This window comes from Mus caroli, chromosome 18 (genome assembly GCF_900094665.2).
Source record: "Mus caroli chromosome 18, CAROLI_EIJ_v1.1, whole genome shotgun sequence".
Lineage (NCBI taxonomy): Eukaryota > Metazoa > Chordata > Mammalia > Rodentia > Muridae > Mus > Mus caroli.
Window position 1 is genome coordinate 11,712,637 of NC_034587.1, and position 8,418 is coordinate 11,721,054.

Sequence of the window (8,418 nt, forward strand, 5' to 3'; positions counted from 1 at the left end):
CTGCTCACCCTGGACTTGGTGTAAGAGGAAGGCTCTTCATTCTCGCTAGTTACACGTGTATGAAAATCTAGGAGGAGGGTGTCCGAGTTTATCCCTTTGCAGCTGGAAGATTGTCCTGGTCTGTCTTTCTGTACAATTCCTTCCACATTCCCCGCTCAGCTATACATCTCTTTCAGAAGAAGAAAAAGGAAATTGCTCCCACAAATGAAAACAAACCCCATTATTTCTTAATGAATCTAAGATTCCCAGAGCTGACTTGGACCCTGCTCTCGGGGGTCAGGTAACCTGCCTCAGGCAAAGGCTACAATGCCATCAGTCAGGGCAGAGAGAGGAGAAATTGTCCCAGAGGCACACAAAGCCAATTGTATATTTTATATACAACAGGAAATATCTCTCTGAAGACCCACGGGTGGTCTCATAGCCTAAAGCACCCGAATTGATTACCCGTGGCTTGTTTAATTCCAAATGTCCTTGATGGTCGACAAAGGACCACACTGACAAAGGATTCTCGGCACTCATCTGTGGGAAGGCAGTCTAATAGTGAGAAAGCAAAGGAGCATCTAGAAGACTCTGTGCCCACACAGCACACTGACCCCCAACGTAGAAGGTGAACTTGATCCACATTAGACCTGTGTTTCATTCCTGTTCTGTAGAGGAGTTGCGTTTCCCCTTCACCACAGAGCAGGGACAGAGACTGTAGCTTCCTGTGGTCTCTGGGGATGTAGAATCCTGTTCATAGATGGTCCTGGACCTTAGCTGTCTGACGCTAGACAACCCATCTCCAAAGACTCTCAAAGCTTTGCTTGGTCTTGCTCTTTCTACACTGTCAGGAGGTTAGTCTCCTCTGCTCTGTGATGTCTTTTCTACTCTAGCTCACTCACTCACTGCCCCAGGGCCTTTGCACAAGAGGCATTACCTGAATGTAGAATCCTTTTCCTTCTCTTATCTAACTACTTGGTTTCCTTCAGCTCAGACACCTATTCCTTTCCCTTGGGACTGGCTCAGAGCTCTCTCTGACAGCTGGCTGGTCTTTCCTTTAAACTAGACATCGGCTAATGCCTATGCAGCTGTGGGATTTGAGTATCCTTTGCTTCCATCAGGTAGGAACTCTGCCTGCCTTGTCTGGGAAATGTCTCAGAGATCTCTCATAAAGCTGAGCAAATAGCTGGTGTCCAAACTGTGACTTGAAGGAATTGTTGAATGAGCAAATAAGGGAATGGATGGACACAGGGCGAGCATTCATTCAGAGAGCAACTGGAAAAGGGAGAAAAGACTGGGATCCTTAGGGGCTGAATAAGGGAGAACTACGAACTACTGTCTGTCATCTGGTGATAGATATCATGAATCTGGCATGACTGGATTTTGCTATACATTTGCAGAACCCTTAAAACCTAAGGTCCCCACTCAGAAAAAGCTGAAGGGAGAGACTCCATTAGATATATGCATACTGTGTTCACAGGAGAGCTTTAGCTAAGAGGGCACACACCCACCTATCACAGATGGATGAGAGGATACTAAGATGTAGGGTGTTGGCACATACCTGAAAACCAAGTCCTCGGGAGGCAGCAGCAGCATAGGGAGGCCATCCTGGGCTACACCTTGAAAATCATGTGTACTCATATGGAAAGGTAGCTCAGTAGGTGAGCACCTGAGTTTGGATGGCAACACCTGTATAACAAGGTGGGCATAATCACTCATGTGCCTATAACCCCAGCAAAGGTGTGGATCAGAGCTGGGGAGGGGCAGAGGTAGGATATCTCCAGCACAGCTCCAGGGTTAGTGAGAGACCCTGTCTCAAAGGGATAAAGCAGAGACTGACAGAAGGGACCTGACATTCTCTTGCTTCCACATGTGCACAGATGAGGACATTCACCCAGAGCTGCACACCTGCCTCCCGTACATACACACATTCTTTCTCTCACACAGGAGATAGGATTATTAAACTTTAAGAAGGAAAAAATTCTCACACATGTTCTAACAGCTCTGCTTGCAAAGGCATTGTGGGAGCATCTCGTTGGCACCTGAAACTGGGCTTTGGAGGGAGAGAGAAGGCATGAGTCCTTGCCCTAAGATTGCTTTTTGTTTATTGTGCCTCTGACAACCTCCAATCCTTGGTTATTTCATCTGTGAAATAGAGAAAATGATGTTTTCTCCTTAAGGTATTATAAAGATTAAACAAGATAAATTATTATACAATATATGTATATATTATAAAGATTAAATAAGATAAACACACGTGCATGGGCACACACACACACACACACACACACACACACACACACACACACAAAGGAGGGCAAGTGTTGACCCAGAGTAAGAGATTGGCAAAATGACATATTTGTGTATCTCACTAATGTGAGTCAGAAAATAGTGAAGAGTGCCCAGGATGCGGAGAAACTGGAACCTTGTATCTGCGGCGAGGGAGTGAAGTGATGCAGCCACCTTGGGAAAGAAGTAGGTAGCTACTCAACATAGGAAGTCCAGAGGAATGCTCAGTAGTTAAGAGCACTTGTCCTTGCAAAGGACCCAGGTTCAGTTCACAGCACCCACATGGTGGCTCACAGCCATCTATTACACCATTCCAAGGGATGGCCTATTGTGATTTATGTGGGCACCAGGCATGCATGTGATGCACAGACATGCAAAAGTTAAGAACAACAAAATACCAAATTATTATCTAACCCAACAATTAGGCATAAGAGAAATAAAATTATGTGTACATATGAAACCCCTACCTACATACTTTAGCTGCAATATTCACAACAGCTAAAAGATAGACTTACCTAGATGCCATTTAGATGACAAATAGATTTTTTAAAATATGGCATAGGGAATATTATTCAGCAATAAAAATGAAAGTGGTCATTATACTGTAACAGGGTTTTTTTTTTTTCTTTGATTGCCAGTTGGCCAGATTTAAAATCACCTAAGAGAAACACCTCTAGGCATGTTTGGGAAGGTGTTTCCAGAGAGGTCCAACAGAGAGAGGAATAGTTGTCCACAGAAAGAAAAGCAAGCTACACACCAGCCTTCCTGTCCGACTCTGCTTCCTGCTGTAAATATCACATGGCAGCTGCCCCCACTCCGGCTATGATGAGCTACACCTTCCAACTGTGAGCCAAGCACTTCCTCCCCAGGTTGCTTTTCGCAGGTTTCCTGTGGCCGCAGTCAAGAAAATATCAAATACACGTGCTAAAACAGGAGTAAACTTTGAAAACTAACTGAATGAAAGTGGCCCGTCAGGAACAGTCTGTGATGTGCACGGTGGTTTGAATAGGAGTGGCTCCCATAGGCTCACAGATTTGAGTGCCTTGTCATTACGGAGTGGCAATACTGAAGTGTGTCACTGGGGGTGGGCTTTGAAGTGTCAGAAGCCCAAGCCAGGCTTCGTGGCTCTCTTTTGCTCCTGCCAGTGGATCTGGAATACAGTGGATCTAGCAATCCCTGTTATCGTGTCTGCCTGTGTGCTGTCATGCTCCCTGCTTTAAGGATAATGGACTAAACCTCGGAAACTGTAAGCAAGCCCCAAATTTTCTTTTACAAGAGCAGTCATGTCCACGACGTCTCTTCATATCAATAAAACACTGATAAAGACAAGGTGAGCCATCTGGAGGTCAGGGGGCATCAGGGAGGCGTGGTCAAGGAAGCAGAAGAAAGCTGTTGGAATTAGGCGCCTTTGTGGGGGTTAATATTCTGGGATCAATGATGGTTGATACTTAATATTGTTAATGTACTAAATGCCACTCAATTGAACACCTAAATGGATAATATCGTATGAAATATCTAATCTTGATTTTCAATTCTATTAAGGTAAGAAGCACCAGGCAGACTAGGAAAGCCTGCCTTCACACACACCTTTGGTGTGTCCATGGGAATGTTTCTAAACAGGCTCAACTGAGGAACACCTCCCCTCAGTGTGCTTGGGAATACCTCGTATTCTGGTGGCCCGAAAGGAAGAAAAGAGTGCTAAGAAGGATGCTCAAGGGGATAGGCTCTCTTTCCCCAAATGCCCTCTCTATGCCACCATGATTTAACAGTCTTCTGTACCCTGTCAAGATGAACTGAAACTACTGACCCAAATTCTCTCCCCCTTAGCTGTTTCACTGCAAACTTTGTTGCAGAAAGAGAAAGTTAAATAACACACAGTACAGGAAACATAATTCAATAACATTACACAAAAAAGAAGTGAGTTTCTTTTAAAAAAGGGGGGGGAGCATCCAGAAAGACAGCTCCATAGTTAAGAGCACACACTGCTCTTGCAGAGGACCCCAGTTTGGTTCCCAGCACCCACAATGGGCATCTTACAGCCACTGGTTAATCTAGCTTCAGGAGATCCAACTTCTGTCCTCCTTGGGCCCCTGCACCCATGCCTCACGTATACTGAGACACAACATAAATAAAAATAAAAATAAAAATAAAAATAAAAATAAAAACAAAAATAAAAATAAAAATAAGAGAGTGTGTTGCTTAGATCGGGGCGGGGGGAAGAGGAGGAAGTTTGAGTAGAGGAAATGTAGATGCTGAAACCTAAGTGTGTGGTCATAGAATGTACGTTTGTGGCCTGTATGTGATGGGCTCAAGAGCAAAAGCAAGTCTAAGAGAGAACAACAAACTAGCTCAAAGACAACAGAGAAGCAGCCTGAGTCCTTCCTGAGGTCAGAAAAAGCACGGAGAAAAGGCATGTACTGAGGCAAAAGAGTCAAAGGTTGGAGGACCTGTGTGTGTGTGGGAGTTGATGCTAAGGAGAATACAGCATTGCGGGTACGGCTCAGTGATACAGTGTTTTGCCAATGGACACACTTCTCTGTGTGTTTGTGGGTCTGGTAGAGCTGGATTCCGGTTCGGGTGTGCAGTGAATGCCACAGTAGAGAGTAAAGGAGTCTCAGGAGCCTTGCTGGGCCTCCTTTTAGCAGGTGTGGGATTGAGGGAATCTATGTGGGCTATCATGAAAGTGTACCCCCATTTGAGCTGTAAGAGAATCTATAGAGAGACACTATCATCCCTCACAGCGTGTTTTGCTCTCTGCGAACATTGTCCTTGGGGTAGGAAGAGCCTCACTCTTGATAGAGAACAAACACAAATATGATCTTTCATATCTCCTCGGCTGTCCTCACCTTTCCCTGTAATTGGAAATGATCGCCGCCAGTCTCACCTGTAGGAGTCTGTCTTCAAATGCAGAAATCACTTCTCTTCATCAACCTCCTCCCTCCCTGTGTCCCCACTCCACTTCAACTTCTTAGGATCCTTTCTTTCTTTCCTTTGGTTACGGATGGGGTGGGGTGGGGCAGAAGCGGGAGGAACCCTTCTGTTTGATCACTTTCTGAGAAAGTGTGCTACTTCCAACCCTGCTCTTCGACAGGACACCACCAGCAGACTTTCTGCGCTCCTCCCATTCACACTCTGGCTGTGTGAGCGGAGTCAGGCAGGCTTTCCACCCGGGCTCTTAAGCTGCAGCTCTCCAGTCTGCTATTAGACCTTTTTCCGGGAGCCTTTCTCTCAAGCTTACCTTGGTGGCGCTTCGCTTGAGAGTCACCTTCTCTGGCAGTATCAAGCTTTGCTGCTTCAGGGTTATATTTGTTACTATTCTTGGTCTTTGCCCAAACACACGACAAGCAGCAACTCGAGAACAGAGTATTCTTGGATCATCATATAAAGGATATAGTTCACCATGGCAGGGGAGACATGGTTGTAAGAACGCAGAAGACAGGTAGGAAGCAGGCAGCCACACAGCAGTCACCAGTGATCCTCCCATGATACTCTGCTGCCTGAAGGTTCCACTTTGCTCCAAACAGCGCCACCAGCTGGGGACAAAATTTTCAAACACGTGAGCCTGGGAGGATTTTTCTCATCCAACCCTGATAAAGATCCAGGTACCCTCTGCAGGTCTCACACCCAGTCTGCATCTGCTTCTACAGGACACCTCAGATTCCTCCCTCTATTGATAGCACCAGCGTGGGTTGCATTTGTATGGAAAGCATCAATTCTTGGGGTGGAGATATGGCTCAGTGATTAGGTGTCCTAGCAGCTCTTGCGGAAGTTTCAAGTGTTACTAGAGCCAAATCAGGCAGGTCACAACCAGCTGTCATTCCAGTTTCAGGTCACACACACACACACACACACACACACACACACACACACGAGAGAGAGAGAGAGAGAGAGAGAGAGAGAGAGAGAGAGAGAGAGAGAGAGCATCCATTTAACATGTCCTTGGCAGTCTCTAGTGTGCTTCACAAGTAGTGACTCTTTGTCATTCTGATCACTATTATGTTTAACAATTCCACAGCTGAGCACATGGCACAGAGGTAGGGTACTTGCCTAGCATGTGCAAGGTTGTTGGTTTGATCCCCAGTACCACAAACAGAACAGAAGCAAGAGAAAGCCCTCTCAGTTATTACTCAGTAAAGTGACATTTCTAAGACTTTAAAATTGGTTGAAACCCAGTGAGTTAAATGAAAATCTTTTGTGAGTTCTTTTCCCCTTTGAGATGTGAGCAGCTTGGGATGGTAGGACCCGAGGAAGTAAGAAGTGTCTTCCGGGCACCTGTTCTTGGCTAAGAAAAGTCACAGATCGCTCTCTTGGGCTTTTGGCAAAGGGTCTTATTCTGCAGGGATACTCTCCCCACCCTCCCCCTTTCTCTCCTCTTGCCTTGGAAGGGACATTGTCTCTAGAACCCTCCAGCTTTCTTTCCTGTTATTCTAGCTGGCTTTCCCCAACCCAGCATCCAGACTGTGGTCAGTATATTTTCTTTTTAATGTAATCTTTTTTTAAATAATTTATTTATCTTTATGTTATATGCATTGGTATTTTGCCTGCATGTATGTCTGTGTGAAGGTGTCAGATCTCCTGGAACTGGAGTTTCACACAGCTGTGAGCTGCCATGTGGGTGCTAGGAATTGAACCTGGGTCCATCTGGAAGAACAGCCAGTGCTCTTGTCCACCAATCCAGCTCCCCGGCCGCACTATATTTCCCAAAGTGTTTATTGTCAGACATAGATGAGATAATGGGCTTCACAGTGACATTTCACTCAGGTATATATTGCATTTTGATAACATCTCCCCTTTACCTACTCTAGTCCTCCCCGGCTCCTCATGGTCCCCTTCTCTTCCCTAAAGTTATCCTTCTCCAACAGTATCTTTTGGTTGTTGTTGCTGAACCAATGAGCTCATTAGGATGCCTTACAGAGGAGTGGATGTCACCTCTCACCCCAGCAGCTATTTATAAGTCTCCATGGAAGGGTGGGGACTGTGAGATCCTCTCCTAGTCCATGATGAAATGTTGGTGAGCTTTGTCCTCTGTAGGTCTTAAGCAGGTCATAGCAGCTGCTGGGTGTTGCAGAGTACAATAGCCATGGCATACCCAGATGGCAGTATCCACTCCAACTCTGACTCTCTCTCCACCTCCTTTCCCAGTGTTTTGTGAGCCTTGGAAGGAGGGGTGTCCAGGTCTCCTTTAGGATTAGATCTTTAGCCATTACTTTTTCTCTCCTCTTGATTCTGAACCATTTCACAGGTCATTCTTCTTTTCAGAAATGTTCCTCACTCTGTTTCATTTTGGAAGACACTCAACAATAAAACAGCATGAGAGCTTTCCATCTTAGTGTCTACTCAGGTATCTGTATCACCTATCTCTATCATCTCCGTCTCCGTCTCCGTCTCCGTCTCCGTCTCTATCTCTAACTCTATCGCTATCTCTATATTTGAGCTAAGGTAGTTGTGAACATGACCGTGTTTTACGCCCTAAAGCTGACCAGATAACTTTGATTATTTCCAGAACACCCTACTCTTATCATACCCTGCAGAGTAACCCATGTCCTGGACTTCAGAGATTTGAGAATATTGTTTCATCTCGTTTATTCATCCACCACTCATTCTTGCAATTGGTCTATAAGTATTTCGGAAAGGCCCAAGAGAAGCTGTGGTTTGTGTAAATATGAGAATTGGAAAGGGGCTGGGAATGTGCCTCACTAGTAGTGAGCCCTTAAGTTGGATTCCCAGATGGTAAAAAAGAAAATTGAATAATCGCTTGTTCCAAGTTGTAGCACAGAGGCACAGGACTCTTGGGAAAGAAAAAGCCATAGACCTGGGTTGTATCTAGTTACCTATCATAAGATTACACCAGTTCTGTTTACACATCTCTGGGTAAGCTTAATCCTGTGTTGACCTAGGCTCAACTTTGATCAGAACTATCAGTATAAAGAAAAATCAATTAGGATGGGTCCATGTGTGTGATATGGTCTCAGATAGAGTCCCTGTGATGTGCCCAGAACTCATTCTATTACTTTGCTCAGTTGCCTCTGTGAGAAAATGTGGGCCAGCCTTTCATTCTCTGACAGCGTGCTCTGGGATCTGTACACTCAATTTTGGGATGAACAGAGGGACAACCTGTTCTGGAGACTGCCTTTTCTCTTCAAAATGTGC